At 47.6% G+C, this 23,196-nt stretch overlaps 1 pseudogene; it reads right to left on the bottom strand.

Annotated features, from left to right (window-relative positions):
• Window positions 1-8,578: 8,578 nt before the first annotated feature.
• LOC147121246 (glycine N-acyltransferase-like protein 3) overlaps window positions 8,579-23,196 on the bottom strand; it is a 31,232-nt pseudogene continuing 16,614 nt past the window's right edge.

Here is a 23,196-nt window from a genome sequence, read left to right as displayed (position 1 = left end):
TAAAGCAAGGCTTTAATCAACTTGTTTCAGAACATGGAGGTCTAGTTGTACTTCACTAGTACCTTGTCTTAAAGAATGACTCTGGAAAGCTGGGGCCGACACCTGAGTATTTATACTCCTTGGACGGCGCCACCAGCTGGCCGTCCAGCGTTATTTCACGAGTAGTTTCTTGATGAATGATGAGATTTATAACACAGGGTACTGAATTTGGGTGATCAGCCATGATCTCATTAAATGGCGGAGCAGGCTCGATGTTTCTAAGTTTCCGCTGTGCCTAGACCTCGTCTGTGAAGCTGAGGCAGGAGGTCAGTGGCCATTGAATCCGCTGATGAGTTGACAGCTTCAAATGTCAAGTCAAAGCTCCCAGCTGTTTGAGGCATGTTCCCTTAACCACTAGCTTTTCTAAACTGCATTTCCACTACAGATTCAGGATTCTGCAAGTCTTTACACACGTCTCTATCCAGTCTGACCTCATTACCTCTCCCACGATTGACAGAACATTTCTGTCATCTCTACTTCACCTGCCATCTATTCCATCAGCATGGGTGCCCTTGAAACTCTCTCACCTTGGTCCTCAGAATCCTACTACGATTAGCCCCAACACCAGGCACACCAGCAGCACCAACAACAACACCAACCTTCTCCGCAATCAACTGATGCTGCAAGGACACTGCATCAGCACTCGACCACATTGCTGCCCGGGAGACCAGGAATGGCCTCACTATGGCCAGATAGACTTCACTTGACGCTGTACACCCTGGTTGCCACATGATGCGCCAGGTTGGCACCAACACCATAAAGCATCCCTACAATGCTCAAGCCATTCCTTTCACACTCATTACCATTGCAGGGAGTACTGTTATGGTAACCGAAACCTTACATGAACATTGCATAAAACACTCAAGTGCCTACCCTTGTGTGTTGGTATGATTGCATTAGGATGAGGGTGAGTGAGATGGGGATGTGATAATGCAGATAGAGGGATGAGTGGAGGTGCAAGGTAAGTTGGTGTGAGTAAGGATGTGCAGGAGTAGGGTAGGTAAGGCAGAGTGATTATGATTATTATGATTGAGAGGCACAGCAGGATGAAGTTGAGTGTGGCTTTGTAATGTTTCGTGATCTACTGAGATCATTGAGATGTTTGCGGCACTGCACCCAGGTCTTCCTGACCACATCCCTGCTTGTGCCCTCCTCTGCAATGTGCAACCAGGCTGTGTTGATCTCCTGGGGAGGTGTCTTCCACCCATGGGAAGGGAAGAGAACCTCCCTTGTGCTGTGACCTCCATAAGCATATGGAGGGAGTCATGGGAGAGCCTGGGTGCAGCTGTACACCTCTGTGCAGCGATTGTCAGTGTTTGCAGCACCTCAGTGCTGTAGAACACTGACAGCACAACTGTCAAAATCAATTTGGCCATGGTCCCTTTAAGGAAACCGGCTGATGATGTGTCATCAAATGATGTCACCAGACCCACTTCCTCTAATTGGCCGGCAAATGCGCTGGGTGGGCTTAATAAGCCCAATCAGGGGAAATTCATTTCAGAGGTCGAGATGGAGCCAGCAGCAGGTTTGGGACCCGCCACCGACGTCGCCCGCCACGGACCCACCGAGGTTAGTGAAATCGTGGCCTGTGTGACGTAAGCTGACACTGATTGATGGAGGGGAATTTTGATCTCCAAAAACGGGTGGGTTTGGGGTGGGTGAGATGTTAAAATGTTAAACATCTAAATTCCGACACCAACCCACCTCATTCCGGTTTTAATGGATGCGGGATGGGGGCGGGTTGGCAATTTAAATATTATAATGAGGCTGCGTGCCTCATATTTAACCACCATTTTAAAATTAACCCTGGCCAGCCGTGTTTCCTGGGCCTCGGAAAACCCGGCGGCTAAAGGGGGTGTGGGGTGCGAAGAGTGCTGGATCCAGCTTACGTGCTTCACCAGCCTGCGGTCGGACATCCCCCCGACCCTTTCGTTCTCCTCCACGAGGCCTCCGATCTCACCCCACTCCCCGATCCATCCAAACTCCACCCTGCTCTGGCCTCCGATCTTCTTTGTGGCCTCTGGACACTGATCACCCCTTTCTGCCTCTCAATCTGGCAGGCTGCAGCTGGAAAACGGAGGCAAAAAATGGTAATTAGGTCCTGCGTTAAATTCAGCAGGATCTGAGGGAAATGCGTTCTTCTGGGTTTCCCGACCTCAATCCAGCCCCTCCCTCCCCCCCGCTCCCTACCCACCTCCGAGTTAATATCCAACCCATGATGTCTGGGTTTGTCTTCTTTTGAAATGCAAAGAAGTTAACTTTTCCCACAAGCAGCTCTGTTTATTTTGCTTTCTAGTATCAGATTAACTGTGCTTTTAATTCACTAAGCATCAACTTTTTCATTTTTTTTATTCGTTCACAGGATGTGTGTGTCGCTGGCAAGGCCAGCATTTATTGCCCATCCTTAATTGCCCTCGAGAAGGTGGTGGTGAGCTGCTTTCTTGAACCGCTGCAGTCCGTGTGGTGAAGGTACGCCCACAGTGCTGTTAGTAGGGAGTTCCAGGATTTTGACCTAGCGACTATGAAGGCATGGCGATATTTCCAAGTCAGGATGGTGTATAACTTGGAGGGGAACTTGCAGCTGGTGGTGTTCCCATGTGCCTGCTGCCCTTGTCTTCTAGGTGGTAGAGGTCGTGGGTTTGGGAGGTGCTGTCGAAGAAGCTGTGGTGAGTTGCTGCATTGCATCTTGTAGATGGTACACACTGCGGCCACGGTGCCCCGGTGGTGGAGGGAGTGAATGTTTAAGGTGGTGGATGGGGTGCCAATCAAGTGGGCTACTTTGTCCTGGATGGTGTTGAGTTTCTTGAGTGTTGTTGGAGCTGCACTCATCCAGGCAAGTGGGGAGTATCTACAAGACTTGTGTCTTGTAGATGGTGGAAAGGCTTTGGGGAGTCAGGGGCAATGTTCCCCCTAATTTATTTTTTGGGTGCGAGGCCTCTTTAAGGGGCTGTGCTGCCCATTCACAGTGTCACGCATCGGAAACTTAACATTGGAAAAGCCGGTACTGGGCTGCGCAGGACCGGCAGAGAGCTGCACAGCCGCGCAGCTTAGAGGGAACATTGATCAGGAGGTGAGACACTCTCCGCAAAAAAGCTAGCCTCTGACGTGCTCTTGTAGCCACAGTATTTATGTGGCTGGTCCAGTTAAGTTTCTGATCAATGATGACCTCATTGCTGAATGTAAACATTTTGGGTATTATTAAAGTTTAAGTTCCTTAATTTGAGTGGCTATTTCCCCACAGTGACAGAAGGAAATCAGGAATTGACGAATTAACCCATTGGGCTCTCAAGAAAAGCCACAATGGATTTTCTGTTTTTTTTCTTTTAAACAGGGGACCATGTTTAGACCATATGTGTGTTGATGGTGCAAGGTTACCAAGAGTGGTGCTTTGACATACAAATGGCTTCAAGGAGTTACAAAGCAACTTTTGCTGGATAAGTATAGGAGGAGCTCCAGTAGAGTTCACAATTTAAGTTTTTATCTGTAGACATCGATGGATCTTGAATGTCACAGTGTGGTGACGAAATTGAACTGGAGATTTTGCCTGTCATAAGCACGGATTTAACCTATTCAGAGTCATTTGTTATCTTCTGAGACAGATTGCTCGAGGAGGTAAGATAGAAGACTTATATCCAAACGTCATTGAAAGCGCCTCCGTCTCATGTAAAACCACCAAGCCTGGGAATATTTTGTTTGTGAAATTTAAATTAATTAGATAAATCAATATGAGTTGCTGTTCAAGCACTTGAGAAGGGAAATTTATCTGAAGTTTATGGGGACAATCAAATTTTATTTTTGGAAAAGTCCAGTCTAAGTGGTTCCTGCCCAACGCTGTGTTATTGACAAGTCCTGTCAGTCTGGGATATTTTGAAAAAGTCGCCCAATAAGAGTTTATGTAGAATGAACAAAAATGTGTTGATAACTTGGATTGATTTGGGAACTTTGTTAAGTGATAATGATCATATTGTATTGGACAGTAAAGTTCGTCCAGGGCTCATGAATGAGATGAAATGGTAATATGCTGGGATGTGTAAAATTGGATCAGAGGAAGTGATTGAGGATATAAGAGAGAAACAAGGAAAATTACACCACTAAAATCATTTTCCTAGGTGATTATTTGAGTATATGAGGGAAGGAGGTTGAATGCTAACAATGGGGTGCGTAGCTGATTCGTTATCACCCACTTTACACCATTGCTTAAAGTTAAAATTACCCTAGAGCGCATAAGTGTCACTGAACAAATCAAAACTGCACTAGAAGAAGCACCCGCCCAGATATTTTTTCCCTTTCTATGCTGAAAATGGGAACTGGTGCAGAAGCACTGATAAGGCTACAGTGGCGGTACCCTGAACCTTGAACAAGTGACTCTTGCTCATGTGTGCATTAAATACAGTTTCTACATTTTGCAGAATACCCACAAATTAAAATGCTGTTAACTTTGAGTGATAGTGAGAAATGGGTGATATCCAACTGACACCATGTCTGATATTCCCTTCCATTGACTTCAGTGGGAATGATAATCAGTAGTGGTGTAATTCGCTATCGCCCGTTTTACACCATCGCCTGGAGTCTTACCCTCGTCCACCCGCTTGCAGTTCTAAATAAGTGTCCCTGAAAAACAATAATAAGCAAGAGGCACTTACTGTGCAAGTGTTTATCCACTAGAAGCGGAGAGTACTTTTACCCCACTCCCCCACACAGGAAGTTAAGTCATCCTAAGTTCGGAATTGAGCTTGTAACTCTGCGGTTTCATGGTCGCTCTGAAACATGATGCAACACTTGGCCCTGTTGGTTATCTGGACTTTATGCTTTAAATCTAACTGGGATAATTTTGGCTATGGTGTAAAATGAGCGATATTGCTTTGTTCGCCGATTATACTCCCTGCCCAATTTTCCTTTCCATTGAAGTCAATTGGATATGGCCCATTTTGCACTATTGCCCAAAGGTAAAATAACCCCCAATAACTGAAAGCAAATTGAGAGAAGAGTTTTTTTCCCCCGAATAACCTTATCACTGGCTTCAAGTGTACAGTTTTGATATATGTCAGTATAAAGAGAATAATTAGCGTAGGAAATGCAGCTGGTCGCACTTCTGTGTTAGTAATATCCCTTCATTCATTCCACGTAGTTAAGATCAAATGTATATGTTTGTTTTCTAGCAAGGAGTCTATGAAATACATGAAGAACCACCTTCCAATTTGGTCACTGATACTGACAATTATTTCTACATCCGCGCCAGAGGTGAATATAAATTGTAGTTTAATGTTTTATTGCTTGTGCATTAGTGGTGGGGGAAAGATAACTTGTTGGGTCGTTGATTGAACTTCTAGTAAATGTTTAAGTACACCCTTTGAAGCTGAATGAATATACAATACGTTTTATAATTTGTTTTATTTTCTAATGTATTTTGTAATAAAACTACTTTTTACTTCTCATTAACATGATTGCGATAATTTTAAGTGATTCTTGTGTCTCACAGCAGGGTAAACTGAAATTTAAAAGAATTTGAGATACCAGTACGGTAATAATTAACTCCAAAATTACACATTGTGCATGTGTTTTGTTTGCTGCAGGTCTACAGTAAGTTTATACAGTAAAGGTTTTTGACAGTTCCTTTTTCTCCTTTAAGAGCTATAATGCATTTGTTCCATTTGGAAGATGTGGTGAGGGGGAGGAACTCATCAAAGACTGCTGCAAAGACATAAAAATGTGAAAATAAAATTGTATTTTTCATTTTAATTGATATACTAAAAGCATTGAATCATAGAATCAAAGAAATTTATGGCACAGAAGGAGGCTATTCGGCCCATCATGTCTGTGTTGGCTGAAAGAGAGTGATCCAGCCTAAATAACAACAGAAAATGCTGGAAAAACTCAGCAGGCCAGGCAACATCCGTGGAGAGAGAAATAGAGTCAACGTTTCAGGTCGAAACCCTTCATCAGGACTGAAAATACACAGGAAATGAAACAGATTAAAAGGCCAAAATAACAACAGAAAATGCTGGAAAAACTCAGCAGGCCAGGCAACATCCGTGGAGAGAAATTAGAGTTGACGTTTCGGGTCGAAACCCTTTTTCAAAACTGGAAAGGAAATAAAATAGATCGAAGGCAGGGCTGCGATAGAACAAAAGAAGTAAAAGAGACATTAAGAGGTATTCAAAACCAGACGAGATGCTAATAGGACAGTGGAGACAAAAGATGGCTCAGATTAGGTGTGAAGTGTACTGGCAGGATAAGAGACAGCTGCCATGTGGGAGAGAGAAGAGAGAAAAAAAAGGAAAGGTGGGGGGGGAAGGGAAGACCCAAAACAAAGGGGTGGAAAAAAATATAAGTAAAAATATAATGAGGGCCGAGGTTATGATCTGAAATTGTTGAACTCGATATTGAGTCCGGAAGGCTGTGCCCAATCGGAAGATGAGGTGCTGTTCCTCGAGCTTACGCTGGGTTTCCGTGGAACAATGCAAGAGCCCGAGTACAGTGAGGTCTGAGTGGGAATGGGGCGGTGAATTAAAAAACTCGAGGAACAGCACCTCATCTTCCGATTAGGTACTTTACAGCCTTCCGGGCTCAATATCGAGTTCAACAATTTCAGATCATAACCTCGGCCTCCATTATATTTTTACATATTTTTTATCCACACCTTTGTTTTGTACCCTTCTCCCTTTTTTTCTCTCCCACATGGCAGCTGTCTCTCATTCTGCCAGAACATTTCACACCTAACCTAGAGCCGTCTTTTGTCTCTTTACTAGTCCTATCACCATCTTGTCTCGCTTTGAATACCTCTTAATGTCTCTTCACTTCTCTTTTGTTCTTTCATTCCCATTTCCCAGCCCCCAAACTGGCCTTTTAATATGTTTCATTTCCTGTGTTTTTTTAGTCCTGACAAAGGGTTTCGACCGGAAACGTTGACTCTATTTCTCTCTCCACGGATGTTGCCTGGCCTGCTGAGTTTTTCCAGCATTTTCTGTTGTTATTTCGGAATTCCAGCATCCGCAGTATTTTGCTATCGTATCCAGCTTAATCCCACTTTCCAGCTCTTGGTCCGTAGCCTTGTAGGTTACAGCACTTCAAGTGCATATCCAAGTACTTTTTAAATGCAGTGAGGGTTTCTGCCTCTACTACCCTTTCAGACAGTGAGTTCCAGACCCCCACCACCCTCTGGGTGAAGAAGGTTCTCCTCAACTCCACTCTAATCATTCTACCAATTACTTTAAATCTATGCCCCCGGGTTTACTCTACTAAGGGAAATATGTCCTTCCTATCCACTCTATCTAGGCTCCTCATCATTTTATGCACCTCAATTAAATCTCCCCTCAGCCTCCTCTGTTCCAAAGAAAACAACCCCAGCCTATCCAACTTTTCCTCATAGCTAAAATTCTCCAGTCCTGGCAACATCCTCGTTAATCTCCTCTGTACCCTCTCTAGTGCAACCACATCTTTCCTGTAATGTGGTGACCAGAACTGTACGCAGTACTCTAGGTGTGGCCTAATTAATGTTTTATACAGCTCAAGTAGAGCCTCCCTGCTCTTATATCCTATGCCTTGGCTAATAAAGGAAAGTGTCCCGTATGCCTTCTTAACCACCTTATCTACCTGTCCTGCTACCTTCAGGGATCTGTGGACATGCACTCCAAGGTCCCTCTGTTCCTCTACACGTCTCAGTATCTGACTATTTATTGTTTATTCCCTTGCCTTGTTAGCCGTCCACAAATGCATTACTTCACATTTCTCCAGATTGAATTCCATTTGCCACTTTTCTGCCTTCCTGAACAGTCCATTGATATCTTCCTGCAGTCTACAGCTTTCTTCCTCACTATCAACCGCACAGCCAATTTTTGTATCTGCAAACTTCTTAATCATTCTCCCTACATTGAAGTCTAAATCATTGATATATACCACAAAAAGCAAGGGACCTAGTACTGAGCCCCACAGAACCCCACTGGAAACAGTCTTCCAGTCACAAAAACACCTGTCGACCATTCCCCTTTGCTTCCTGCCACGGAGCCTATTTTGGATCCAGCTACCACTTTCCCTTGGGCTTTTACTTTTCTGGCCAGTCTGCCATGTGGGACATTGTCAAAAGCCTTGCTTATATCCATGTAGACTACAACAAACGCGCTACCCTCATCGACCCTCCTTGTCACTTCCTCAAAAAATTCAATCAAGTTAGTCAGATCTTTCCTTAACAAATCCATACTGACTGTCCTTGATTAATCTGTGCCTTTCTAAATGACAATACTGTCCCTCAGCATTTCTTCCAATAATTTGCCCACCACCGAGGTTAGGCTGACTGGCCTGTAATTACTTGGTCTATCCCTTTCTCCTTTTACCCTTTTCAATTGTGCTTTAACAAGGAATATAAGGCAATAAAATCAGTATATATTCAAGAAGGAGTTGGATATATTTCTTAAGGCTAAAGGGATCAAGGGATATGGGGAGAAAGCAGGGACAGGGTACTGAATTTGGATGATCAGTCATGATCTCATTAAATGGCGGAACAGGCTCGAGAGGCCAAATGGCCTACTCCTGCTTCTATCTTCTATGTTTCTATGAATGTATCAGGTTTGGATAAGAGTCACATCGTTGTACAACCTGGGACTTACTTAAAACCAAGTTTTTTAAATAAAGTATAAGATGTATGGTTAGTTTTTTCAATGTGGCAATACACAGGATATCCAAGGTCCTGCAGAGTTTTTACAAATGTGGTCACCAGTATTTTGGCATAGCCCTTCCTGCGATGCTCTGGCACTGTGTAAAGCAATCCCAATGCACAATACGGGTAGCTCAGTAGCCAGGAGACAGGATTTCCAGCTTCATTCAGAAGACAACAGTTAGGGAAGTTTAGAATGGCATTTTCCACAAATCTAAGACCAGTATCATCACCTCCAAACTTCCAGGTTCTGTTTACTAACTCCGCATGTGACGAGTCCAAATTACTTATTCTAGAAGCAACATCAGTCCTTGGAAAAAAAAGGATAGAATTTCATTTATTGTAACTGTAATGTGCACTATAACTACAGTTCAAGAGATATCTGGGCAGATTTTCCTGCTCTGCCTCCCACCCAGCACTGGACAGGAGCCCTATGATTTCCTGACCCAGGCCATTTACATGGCCCCTAGTAGGGCTGATCACTGGCTGATGGGGCAGGCCTGCATCTGTGTCAGGCCTTGGAGATTGTGACCTACTGACTGTCAATGGAGATCGGCAGCCAGAAGGTCCCAATAAGACTGCAACACCTGGCCTGGGTTTAAAAGTGTACAGTGCCAAGTGGCAGACCTTCACAGCTGTGCCTGATTCCACCCTCACCCAGCAACAACACACACACATTCACGCACACACATTTTCCAGCAGAGATCATTGAATGGCGATCAAGAGTGGGAATACTGGGTTATTTAACTTTTCCTAGTCCATCCTATTTTAGGTATACTCACCTCTGTGGTGGCATTATTAGGAGGTTCTGACTGAAAGCTTGATCAAAGAGCCAGGTTTTAAAGAGGGTCTTAAAGGAGGAGCGATGCAGAGAGGCTTAGGGAGGGAATTTAAGAGCCTAGATGGCTGAAGGCATGGCCACCATCTCCCAAGAGATTGGGAGATGCACAAGAAGTCAGAGTTGGAGGAATGCAGAGTTCTCAAGAAGGTTGTAGGACTGGAAGAGGTTACAGAGATAGGGAGGGGCAAGGCTGTGGAGGGATTTCAACACCAAGATGAGAATATTAATTTGGAGACCTGGAGCCAAATATAGGTCAACAAGCACAGGGGTGATGGGTGAGAGCTTGATGCGGGTTAGGATACAGGCAACAGAGATTTGAATGAGCTGAAGTTTATGGAAGGTGGCAGGCTGGTTAAGAGAACATTGGAATAGTCAAGCCTGGAGGTGACAGATGAGGGTTTTGGCAACATCAACAACTTGTATTTATATAGCACCTTTAACGTAGTAAATGTCCCAAGGCGTTGCACAGGAGTATTAAAAGACAAAAAATTTGACACCGAGCCACATAAGGAGAAATTAGGGAAGGTGACTAAAAGCTTAGTCAAAGAGGTGGATTGTAGCTGACATTAAACCTTCCCAAAAGTTATCTGGCTGAGTCTGCACTGGAATTTTGACCAGAAGCATCTGGCAGACTTCAGCTTTATGGTTTTGGTGACCAACCACCTCACCTGTCCTGACTCAGTGTCAAATTTTGTCTGATAATGCTCCTGTGAAATGCCTTGGTAATTTTACTACGTTTATAAAGGGGAGTTGTTGTTTGCCAGAGCCAATAACTTCATCTCCTTCCCTATGGAGGCCATGAAGCAGGAAGACAGGGCTCTGAGCTTTGCCAGGATTGCAGGCTTCCCCCATGTGCAGAGTGTCATCGACTACACACACAAAGCCTTGCGTGCTCCAACACAAGATCCTGCAGTACACGTGAACAAGAAGGGCTTCCATTTGCTCAGTGAACAGCTGGTTGTGTGACAACATATAGTGCATCATGTAGGTCTGTGGCAGGTATGCTGACAGTTGCCATGATGCCTTCATCCTGCACCAGTCCTCAATTCCCCCTCTCTTTCACCCAGTACTTGGGGACAAATGCTATCCCTTGCAGATGTGCCTCATGATACCTGTCAGGAATCCACGCACAGAAGCAGAGGTGAGATACAATCAAAACCATGCCTCCACCAAAGCTCTGATAGAGCAAACCATTGGCATCCTCAAGCAAAGCTTCTGCTGCCTGGATAGATCTGGAGGCGTCCTGCAGTACAGCCCCCAGCAAGTCTCCAGGATCACTGTCATATTCTGCATGCTCCACAACTTTCCATGCAAAGGGGCCTACCCATTGAGCCACCTGTGGAAGAAGTCATGGAGGAAGAGGAGCATGAAAAACAGGATGAAACAGCGTATGATGAGGAAGAGAAAGTCCTGCCCATCCTGCCAGCTGCAAGAGCTCTTTGACAGCAGCTCATTGAGGAAAGCTTTGGTTAACTACTTCATATTCCCCTGAATCAACAGTCCCTCCCAACATCAGTCCCAGTCCTTCTACCGTCCATAGATTGCACTCAACCCAAACACCAGCATGGGTCTTTCAGTCAAATCACTCCTAGCTTGGTCAACAAATACCCATCAAACAAACTGTACACCAAGAATTCTGTAAAAGACAGTAATTGACAATGATTATTAACACATCCATAGACTAATAATCACCCTGGTGCAAGCCCCTTGTGCCTGACATACAGTCTCCTTACCTATTCTGATGTTCCTGCGAAGTGCTACCCAGGTTGGTTTAGCATGGGAGGTGGAATACTGTGGAGTCTCCGATAAGGGCACTTGAGATGTCAGTGGTCAGCAACCTCAAGAATCTCAAACCTGAGAGGGCCCTGTTGCAGACTGCAACATCTTGGCTACTGCCGAGGCTGTCTGGTCCAGCTGGCTTTCTGGCCCCAGGATGGGCATTGGTTGAGGGGTTGGTGGGGGAGTATGTTCTACTGTCATTCTGAGAGAGGACAGCAAGAGCCTCTCCCACTTCCAGTCACGTGAGGCTGCATCTCAGCACTTGCACTGATCTGCGGGAGAGCAGACGGCTGGAGGACTGTGATAGCACTGAAGGCCCTATCAGTGCTTTCATGCAAACTCTGTAAGCCTATGGAGATGATGGAGTCCACATCTTGAATGGCAGCAGTCTGAGCTTCCATCTGTTACTGAGGGTCCTGCTGCAGCATTCTTAGAACTAACCACATGCTCCATAGTTAACTGCATTGCCTTGATGCCCTGTGTAGAGACCCCACACAAGTTGGAAGTGGACTCCTCCACACTGACATGGTGCACAGATTAATTGGTGATGCACATCTCTCAGTCTCCTTTTAAAGCTGGGCCCTGGAAGTTCTCACCTGCACCCTCTATAACAGAGCTATGACACGAGCTCGCCCTACAGAGAGTTGTGTCCTGTGCCATCATTCCATCCTGCTCCATTCCTGCTCAGCTGTGCACGGTGAATCACCCAGAGCCGACCCCTAAAACTAACTTCCTAAGGTATGTGGAATGCCTATTTCTCAGCTAGTGTTTGCAAGGGTCAGAGTGAGTGACCGTGCTTCTTCAGAAGAGCTGCCCTCCTCTTTTTCTGTTGTAGAGGGTCCTGGGACTTGTGATGGACCTGGAAAGAGGGGAGATAGCCAAGAGTTAGCGCTTAGTAGCAATGGAAGGCAGAAGATGAGTGGCCGCTCTATGGACCACCAGGCTATCATTCAGAGTGTGTGAGGGAGAGACTTCACTCTCCATAGAAAAGAAGAAGAAGATGGTCAAACACCCTGCAGGATGCTTCCTCCAGCCTCACCATCTTTCATACTTTGAGCTCTCCTTCACATTGATTGCTACCTCCTCCATTGTCGTGAGCTCCTGGTTAGATGGTGGCCCTCATCTAGATCTGGACAGCTCCCTCTTGTTGTGCACCAGCTTGTCCTGCAAGAAAAGTGAGAGGATGTCAGTGTGTGGCCTGTTGAAAATGTGTATGGCAGCTTACCATAGTCTGCATGGTAAGAGAAAGGAGCAGTAGGTGTGGGGAAGAGGGACCAGTAATTTTGAGGGCAGGAGCAGGTGCAGAGTGTGCAAGTGGAAGCAGAAGGAGATACGTTGATTTTTGTTGCTGTGATTGGAGGAAAGAGAAGGAAAGTGGGGGTTGCAAGGCTTTTTAGTGGTGGGGCTACAGTAAAGTGGTGCCGGGCTGTACAGACTGTAAGAAAGCTGTGAATTGGAGTCTTACCTTAGCGCTGGTCAGGACATTGAGTTTCTTCCTACATTGCTGCCAGGTCCGTGGTGTCAGTCTCCTGGCATTCATGCGCTCTGCTACCTCTGCTGGGCTACCTACACCCTCCTGCAGGGAATGACACCTCCTTCCTCCTGTGCACCTCCTCCACCAAGACCTCTGCATCTGCAGTGTCCCCCTCCGAAAGTCAGCAGCCTTCCACCAGCCATGCTGCAGCCACTGGGGTAGCACTTCATAAGAGCACTAGAATAGGCAAAGGAACATGAAAGACAGGCACTAAGGGAATGCGCAAGGATGCTTAGTTGACTTTGTAATGTAATATTGGAATTAATCATTTCTAAATTATGTTTGGAATGTTTGGTTTTTAGTGGCTCTCATTTCAGCACTGTGCCCAAGAGGATGCTGTGATGTTCCGTTACAGAGGGATGGTACGGTGGGGAAGTTTTGAGCAACGGGGATCTGGAGTTTCATTCAGGGGAACTGGAGTCTGATGATACACTCATGGACAGCCCATCCAGAATGGAGATTTGCAGTCTGCCTCCTCCCTTCCTCCTCCTCCTCCTAAGAAAGGATATACTCCTTACCTAAGAAAGGATATACTTGCCATAGAGAGTGCAGCGAAGGTTCACCAGACTGATTCCTGGGATGGCAGGACTGTCGTATGAGGAGAGATTGGGTCGACGAGGTCTGTATTCACTAGAGTTTAGAAGAATGAGAGGGGATCTCATTGAAACGTATAAAATTCTGACAGGGCTAGACAGACTGGATGCAGGGAGGATGTTTCCCCTGGCTGGGGGGTCTAGAACGAGGGGTCACAGTCTCAGGATACGGGGTGGGACATTTAGGACTGAGATGAGGAGAAATTTCTTCACTCAGAGGGTGGTGAACCTGTCGAATTCCCTACCACAGAAGGCTGTGGAGGCCAAGTCACTGAATATATTTAAGAAGGAGATAGATTTCTAGACACAAAAGGCATCAAGAGGTATGGGGAGAGAGCGGGAATATGGTATTGAGATAGAGGATCAGCCATGATCATATTGAATGGCGGAGCTGGCTCGAAGGACCGAATAGCCTACTCCTGCTCCTATTTTTCTATTTCTATGGTCGCGGAAGCCGTGGTGGCAAAGGCCGCGACCTCATGATGTCCAAGTTGTAGAGGATGCAGCAGACCACCATGAATTTGGACACATGCTCCGGTGAGCACTGCAGAGCTTCTCCGAAGCGGTCAAGGCAGCGGAACCGTTGCTTGAGCACCCCGATGGTCTGCTCGATGAGATTCCTCATGGCAGCGCGGCTGGTATGATTGCTGGCCACGAGTGGTGGAGTTGCGGAGGCGAGTCATCAGCCAGGTATAGAGCGGATAGCTCGTCACCGAACAGCCACCCTCGGGTTCGATGTGGTGGCTGGAAGATTGCTGGCACAGCGGACTGTCGCAAAATGAAGGCATCATGACTGCTGCCAGGATACCGGGCATTCACCATCATGGTGTGCTGGGCGTGGTCGCACACCAACTGCACATTAAGTGAGTGGTAGCCTTTGCAGTTATGGTACATCTCAGCATCGATATGCGGTGCCTGCAAAACCACGTGTGCACAGTCAATGGCGCCCTGCATCATGGGGAAGCCCGATATCCTGGCAAAGCCACGTGCGCACTCCCCCTGCTTCTCTCTGTTTAGAAAGAAGGCAATGAAGTCCTTTCTCCTAAAGTACAGAGTCTCTGTGACCTCCTGGATGCAGTGCTGGACGGTGAACTGCAAAATGTTTGCTATGTCGCCTGTTCCAGCCTGGAGGGATCTGCTGCTGAAAAAATTCAGGTCAACTTGAGGGCCACTGGCAGTGCTGTCGTCGCCTTGCTCTGAGGCTGCAGGTCCGGTTGCAAGAGGTGAAGTGGAGCCACCGAGTACACTGCTCCTGGCTTAGGTGCAGGTAGGAGAAGTGCTCCCTGAAGACCCTAGGTGGGTAAGGCCTCCTGCTAAGAGCCCTCCTACACCTCCCTCTGCAAGCAGTTTGTCTTTCCTGCCTCCTTTCCTGCATCTCCCTGTCATGCTGCATCTCGAGGGGGACTGCAATAGAACCCCCATAACTGGGAGCAAGTGGTGTAGTCAGAGTTCCAGTTGCAGCCAACGCCTTCCCAACGTCTAGCAGCACTCCCTGCCTTTAACAATGTTATAAATGTCTTCCAGCAAGCCAGTATTGATATAAACTCTGCAAGAGCCAGTACAAGAGAAATAATCTACTTACCTGCTCTTATGTTCATTAATAAATAGACATTCTTATTATGAACACAGCTAGCTTTTGCTAGTTACTTTATTGAGCACATGTGGACTAGGTACAGTATCTGTAGAGGCTTCCATCTTGACTGCTGCCTTGTGGGTAGCCTAGTGCCTCATGGGTAATGTAGTCTTAATATGCATACAGCTGGGTAGTGTAGTCTTATACATACAGCTATATACAGCTCTACACAGCTCTACGGCTCCACCTAGTGTCCACTATAGAATGACATGTTATTGATCATTACATCCTCCTTTCTTTGAGGTTTAACAAAATCAATATCAATCAACTTTCAAGAAAACAATAAAGATAATATCAGTAACACTTTTGTTAGTGCTCTATAAACATAAACATTTTCAAAACAGTCAACACATTTTCAAAGCTTTACATTGTACTCAAAGATTAAGTCTATCAGGCTCTTTTACTTCACGTGTGGATCTTCTCAACACGGGTAAGTCTGATGTGTCTTCATGAGATTGTTCTGGCGGTGAATGACAAGATGCAGTTGCGGCATTGTCATCAATCTGGTCTTGAATAGTCTCTTGTGTTTTTAGGAGGGAACGGCGGTTCCTCCTGAGAATCTGTCCTTCCTCAGTTCTAACAGTGTATGACCTTGGTCCTACTTCCTCAAGAACTGTAGCTTTCCTGTTCCATGCATCTGGATCCTCAATCCTGACAACATCATCCCTTGTCAATGGTTTTAGAGTTTTGGATGACTTGTCATAGTATGATTTCTGTTTCAGCTTTAACAGTTGAAGTCTCTGTCTCAGTTCCTCACTTTGCTGTTCTTTTGCACAGCAGGGTAGCGTGGTGCACAACTTGCGACCCATTAGTAGTTCAGCAGGTGAAGAACCACAGTCTAAAGGTGAGGCTCGGTAGCTCAGCAAGGCGAGATAAGGATCAGACTTGCTTTCTGTTGCTTTCTTCAGTAGCTGCTTGAGAACTTGAACACCTTTCTCTGCCTTACCATTCGACTGAGCATACAAAGGACTGGATGTGATGTGCTGAAAGTCATAATGTGCTGCAAACTGTTGCCACTCCTTACAGTTGAAGCACGGACCATTGTCGCTAACGGCAATCCTGGGAATTCCATGTCTGGCGAAGATGGATTTCACATGCATTATGACACTGCTTGCTGTGGTGCTTGAGAGCAGCGCCATCTCAGGATAGTTAGAATAGTAGTCAATCACTATTAGATAGTCTTTACCATTTAAATGAAAAAGGTCCATACCAACCTTTTGCCATGGTGCTGTTGGTATGTCAGCTACTATCATTGGTTCCTTTGCTTGTTTGTTTTGGTGTTTCTGACATGTCTCACATTTGCCTATCAAGTTCTCAATGTCCTTATTTATGCCAGGCCAATAAACAGTGTCTCTTGCTCTCCTTTTGCATTTTTCAATTCCGAGGTGTCCCTCATGAATCCTTTTGAGCATGTCTTGATGTAGAGCCTGTGGAATGACTATTCTGTTCTGTTTTAGTAATAGTCCACTTGCGACACTCAATTCTGACCTTATGTGAAAATATTTTGGACAGGAACCTTTTGGCCAACCATGATGAATGTTCTCTATTACTGTTTGTAATACTGTATCTTTTACTGTTTCTTCTGCTATTTGCTTTGATTTTGTGTCTGACACGGGCAGCGCAGCAGTGACCATACTCACATGAACATCCATGTCTTCTTCAGTAGAGCTCACATGACTCATTGTGGGTGCTCGGGATAGTGCATCTGCTAACACTATGTATTTGCCTGGTGTGTAGATCAGTTCAAAGTCATATCTTTGCAGCTTCATCATGAGTCGTTGAACCCTTGGAGACATCTCATTCAGGTTTTTTTTTTTGATGGCAACCAGAGGGCTGTGGTCTGTCTCAACTGTGAAGGTGGGAAGTGATATACCTATCAATTCATCCAATGAAAAGCGACGAGTTAGGAAAGTAACTATAGGTTTTTATTGGCTAAATAACAGAGCCCACCCTCGTGGGTGATCGGATACAACAAGGAGGAATGCCAGACAGTCGACTACCTTTATACCTGGGCAGGTAGGTGGAGTCATGGGCGGAGTCAGCAGTGGTCAGCCCAGGTATATCAGCGTGACAAGAGGCGACCTCGTATAGTGATACAACAGTGTGAACAGTGATAACCATAGAGTAACGATATAACAGTGATAACTATAGTGTAACGATAGTGAACGATAAAAGTGGTTTACCACATTCACCCCTTGTTTAGATTTGAGTCCGGCGGGGTGAAGTGTACTACCAGTTCTGGTATGTCAGTCTGCCCGGAGGTCTCGTAAGCCTTTCTGATCGTCGCAGCGGCGGTGTTGCATTATCCGGTGTTAATGCTGGTGTCTGCGTGGTCGGCGAAGGCTCGTGGGGTTCCGGCATGCCGTCTACCTTGGCTGGAATTGGGGGGGTGGTGGGGGGGGGGTGAAGGTGGTGTCTCCGGAGTGCCCGAGGGTGCGAGGTCTCGTAAGGAGACTGTGTCCTCCCGCCCGTCTGGGTATGCCACATAGGCGTACTGGGGGTTGGCGTGCAGGAGGTCCACCCTCTCGACCAGGGGGTCCGTTTTATGGGCCCTCACGTGCTTTCGCAGCAAGACGGGCCCCGGAGAGGTCAGCCAGGTTGGTAGCATGGTTCCCGTAGTCGACTTCCTGGGGAAAACAAACATTTGTTCATGGGGGGTGGCGTTGATGGCAGTGCAAAGTAGTGACCGGGTGGAATGCAGCGCTGCTGGGAGGACTTCCTGCCAGCGGGAGGTTGGGAGGCCCTTAGACTTTAAGGCTAAGAGGACGGCCTTCCATACCGTCGCGTTCTCTCTTTCCACCTGGCCGTTCCCTCGGGGGTTGTAGCTGGTGGTCCTGCTTGCAGCAATACCTCTCGCTAGTAGGAACTGACGGAGTTCCTCGCTCATGAAGGAGGAGCCCCGGTCACTATGTATATAGTTTGGGAACCCGAACAAGGCGAAGAGGTCGTTCAGGCATTTAATGACCGTGGTACTGGTCATGTCTGGGCAGGGGAAGGCAAAGGGGAAACGGGAGTACTCATCAACAATGTTGAGGAAGTACACATTACGGTCAGAGGACGGGAGGGGCCCCTTAAAGTCGATGCTCAGGCGCTCGAAGGGGCGGGTGGCCTTGATCAGGCTTGCTCTGTCCGGCCTAAAGAAGTGCGGTTTGCACTCGGCACAGGTCTGGCAGTTCCTGGTCGTGGTCCTGACCTCCTCGATGGAGTAGGGCAGGTTGCGGGCCTTAATGAAGTGGTAAAGTCTGGTGACCCCGGGGTGGCAGAGGTCGTTGTCGAGGGTCTGAAGTCTATCACTTTGCGCGCTGGCGCATGTAATTCATGACAGAGCATCGGGGGGTTCGTTCAGCTTACCTGGCCGGTACAGGATATCATAATCATAGGTGGAGAGCTCGATTCTCCACCTCAAGATCTTGTCATTCTTGATTTTGCCCCTCAGCTTGTTATTAAACATAAAAGCGACCGAACGTTGGTCGGTGAGGAGGGTAAATCGTTTGCCTGCCAGGTAGTGCCTCCAGCGTCGTACCGCCTCCACAATCGCCTGGGCCTCCTTCTCGACCGACGAGTGTCGGATCTCAGGGCCCTGTAGGATCCTTGAGAAGAAGGCCACCGGTCTCCCCTCCTGGTTAAGGGTGGCGGCTAGGGCGAAGTCGGATGCATCGCTCTCAACTTGGAAGGGGATGGACTCATCCACTGCGTGCATTGTGGCCTTGGCAATGTCTCCCTTAATGAGGGAGAAGGCTGCGCACGCTTCCTCCGTAAGGGGGAAGGATGTGGACTTCATGAGGGGTCTGGCTTTGTCCGCATAATTGGGCACCCATTGGGCATAGTAGGCGAAGAGCCCCAGGGTTCTCTTCAGTGCCTTTGGACAGTGGGGGAGGGGTAGCTCCATGAGGGGGCGCATTCTTTCGGGGTCGGGGCCGATGACTCCGTTCTCTACTACACATCCGAGGATGGCAAGGCGCGAGGTGTTAAACACACATTTATCCTTATTGTAGGTGAGGTTCAGCCGTTGGGCCGTATGGAGGAATCTCTCCAGATTAACATCGTGGTCCTGCCGGTCGCGGCCGCAGATGGTGACGTTATCTAGATAGGGGAACGTGGCGTGCAGCCCGTTCTGGTCAACCATCCGGTCCATCTCCCTTTGGAAGACCGAAACCCCGTTGGTGACGCCGAAGGGAACCCTAAGGAAGTGGTAGAGGCGGCCGTTCGCCTCGAAGGCTGTATACTGGCGGTCCTCAGGGCGGATAGGGAGTTGGTGATAGGCCGACTTAAGGTCGATGGTGGAGAATACCCGGTACTGCGCAATCTGATTGACCATATCAGATATGCGGGGAAGTGGGTATGCGTCCAGCTGGGTGTACCTGTTTATGGTCTGGCTGTAGTCGATGACCAGGCGGTTTTTATTGCCGGTCTTAACGACCACGACCTGGGCACGCCAGGGGCTGGTGCTCCCCTCGATGATGCCCTCCTTCAGGAGACGCTGCACCTCAGAGCTAATGAAAGCTCTGTCCCCGGCGCTGTACCGCCTGCTCTTGGTAGCGATGGGTTTGCAGTCGGGGGTGAGGTTAGCAAACAGGGAAGGTGGCGGGACCTTGAGGGTGGATAGGCCGCAGGTGTTACGCGGTGGGCGGTTTAAAATCTGCTGGTTGTCGACTGTGAGTGGGGGGAGGGGTCCACCGTATGCTAGCGTGATGCTTTGGAGGTGGGATTGGAAGTCTAGGCCTAGTAGGACGGCAGCGCATAGCTGGGGCAGGACGAGGAGTTTAAAATTTTTATACTCCGTACCCTTAACCGACAGGGTCACAACACAGTAGCCGCTGATGTCTGTGGCGTGTGACCTCGATGCCATCGAGATCCGGTTGCGCGTTGGCAGGACAGGGAGGGAGTAGTGGCTCACCGTGTCTGGGTGGATGAAGCTCTCCGTGCTTCCGCTGTCGAACAGGCAGGTCGTGGCGTGGCCGTTTGCTTTGATGTCCATCATCGACTTGGACAGGTGATGCGGGCGGGCCTGGTCCAGTGTGACGGAGGCTAGTGTATAGCTGAGCGAGTTGTTGTAGTCTGCGGTTGAGGCGGCAGTCGGGTCTAGAGGCACGGTGGCGGTCGGGCGTGGTGGGTAAAATGGCGTCTCCCACGAGGTTGGACAAAATGGCGGAGAAGATGGCTGCCCCCATAACTCACATGAGGCACTGCTGGTGTCGGTTGCCTGGATCAAAGATGGCCACCCCCATGACGCACGTGTGGGGATGCTGGCCTCTGTGGCCTTGATGGAAGATGGCCGCCCCCACAGCTCGCGTGAGGCACTGCTGGCCTCTGATGATCCACCTCTGCAGGCCTTGGTGAAGTGGCCTTTCTTCATGCAGTTTGAGCAGGTAGAGTTCCTGGCTGGGCAGCGCGCCCTCGGGTGTTTCGCCTGGCCGCAGAAGAAGCAGCCGGCGGCCCGATCGCGGGGGTCAGAGGTCGCAGCCGGTACCGGGGGTGGCGGTCCCGATCGGCTCCGGGACGCCGACGCTGAGGTAGGTCCCGGGGGGGGTGCTGCGGGGGGTATTGGGGTCGGTCCCGAGTCCCAGGGTCGCAGGTTACAGTACCTTGAGTATGCCTCGAGGTCCCGATGGGCCACTTCTAGGGAGCGAGCGAGGGCTGCAGCTTTGTCCAGGTCGAGGTCCTTTGCTTCCAGTAGTCTTTGCCGTGAGTAGTCGGACCGCAGGCCTTTCACGAAGGCATCGCGGGCATTGTCTTCAGTATTTTCTGCCGCCGTTACCGCTTTAAAGTTACAGTCTCTGCCGAGTGCTTGCAGCACCTGTAAAAATTCATCCACGGTCTCTCCTGGCTGTTGCGGGCGGGATCTTAGGAGGTGTCTGGCATACATGGAATTTACCGGGCTCAGGTATTGTCTTTTCAGCCGGTTGATGGCGTCCTCGTATGTTTTAAGGTCCCGGATGAGTGCGAATACTTTAGGGCTCAGTTGGGCGGTCAGAACTCTTAGCTTGGATCTCTGAGGCACGCCGGATTCTCCCAGGTAGGACTCGAAACAGCTCAGCCAGTGTTCGAAGTCGAGGGCTGAGTTTGCTGCCAGTGGGTTTAGATCCAGGTACGGTGGTCTGAGGGCTCGCAGCCAAGCTGGCTGCTGTGGCTGTTGTAGCTCGGCGTCTGGCTGGTCGTTTGACTGCTCGCTTTGCTGCTCTCTTTGCTGCTCAGGGAACGACATTTTAAAATTTAGCCAATAAAATTGATATACCTATCAATTCATCCAATGAAAAGCGATGAGTTAGGAAAGTAACTATAGGTTTTTATTGGCTAAATAACAGAGCCCACCCTCGTGGGTGATCGGATACAACAAGGAGGAATGCCAGCCAGTCGACTACCTTTATACCTGGGCAGGTAGGTGGAGTCATGGGCGGAGTCAGCAGTGGTCAGCCCAGGTATAGCAGCGTGACAAGAGGCGACCTCGTATAGTGATACAACAGTGTGAACAGTGATAACCATAGAGTAACGATATAACAGTGATAACTATAGTGTAACGATAGTGAACGATAAAAGTGGTTTACCACAGGAAGTCCATATATGTAGCCATGAAACTTTTCTAATCCAACTACCAAGCCTAGACATTCCTTTTCAATCTGGGCGTATCGACACTCAGTATCAGTCATAGACCTGGAGCCATAGGCAACAGGCTTCCAATCTTCACCCTCTGCTTGTAGCAAGACCGCACCTAGGCCATCTTTTGATGCATCCGTTGACACTTTGATTCTTTTTGTTGGGTCAAAGAAGGTGAGTACAGGTGTGGTTGTCAGCACTGTTTTGAGGTTTATCCACTCCTGTTCATGTCTTTCTGTCCATGCGAACTCATTTGTTTTATCTAGCAGGTCTCGCAGACAGGCTGTCTTGGCTGACAAGTTAGGAATGAACTTTCCAATGAAGTTTATCATCCCCATGATGCGTAGCACTCCTTTTTTGTCAGTGGGTCGGGGCATTTTGAGTATGGCGTTTACTTTTTCCATATCTGGCTCTATTCCTTTACCAGATAGATTATCTCCTAGGAAAGTGACTTCCTGGACGCCAAACTGACACTTGGCTTTGTTGAGCTTCAGTCCATTCCAGCGTATGCTCTGTAGCACTTTAGTCAGTCTCTCATTGTGTTCTTTCAGTGTGGAGCCCCAGATGATGATGTCATCAACATAGACCCGAACTCCTTCCAGACCTTCAATTATGTGTTCCATCGCTCTATGAAAGATTTCAGATGCAGATATTATCCCGAAAGGCATTCTGAGGAAACAATACCTGCCAAATGGTGTGTTGAAGGTACAGTATTTGGTGCTCTCGTCATCCAGTTTTAGTTGCCAAAATCCTTGTGAGGCATCGAGCTTTGTAAAGTATCTGGCACCTGACATTTCACTGGTGATTTCTTCTCACTTGGGAATCTGGTAGTGTTCACGTTTTATGTTTGCATTTAAGTCCTTTGGATCCATGCATATTCTTAGATCATTGTTCTTTTTCTTTACACATACCATGGAGTTAACCCAGTCTGTTGGCTCGTCGACTTTCCTGATGACTCCTAGTGTGGTCATTCTGTCCAGTTCATTCTTGAGCCGGTCACGCAGGGGTGCTGGAACTCTTCGTGGAGCATGTACCACTGGCTGAGCATCCTCCTTTAGCTGGATCTTGTAAGTGAATGGTAGAACTCCAAATCCTTTGAACACATCCTGGAAATTATTCACTACAGAATCCACTGAGTCATCTGGTCTGCTTATGGCACAGTTTATACGGTAGACTCTCTTGACCAGTTCTAAGTCCTCACAAGCTTTGTCACCCAGTAGTGAATCAAGTCTTTCAGCCACAACAGAAAACATGAGATGATGCACTTTGTCTTTGACTGTCACTTTAAGTCTGCATACACCTAAGCTATCTATTTTCTGTCCATTATAGTCCTTCAGTAGTAGTGACTTTTTCTGTATTTTGGGCTTTTCTTTCATATTGATAATGTCACTCATACTGATTAAGTTTGCTTTTGCCCCGTGTCTAGTTTCAAGGTAACTAATGTTCCATTTACCTGCAGTGGGATCATCCATTTGTCCTCTTTTACTGCATTAACTTTATGTTCAGCATTGTCCATTTCTGATGGCTGCACAT

This window comes from Somniosus microcephalus, chromosome 3 (assembly GCF_052327205.1).
Source record: "Somniosus microcephalus isolate GS21.2 chromosome 3, FLI_Smic_1.0, whole genome shotgun sequence".
Lineage (NCBI taxonomy): Eukaryota > Metazoa > Chordata > Chondrichthyes > Squaliformes > Somniosidae > Somniosus > Somniosus microcephalus.
This window is presented reverse-complemented; position numbering and strand designations above follow the sequence as displayed.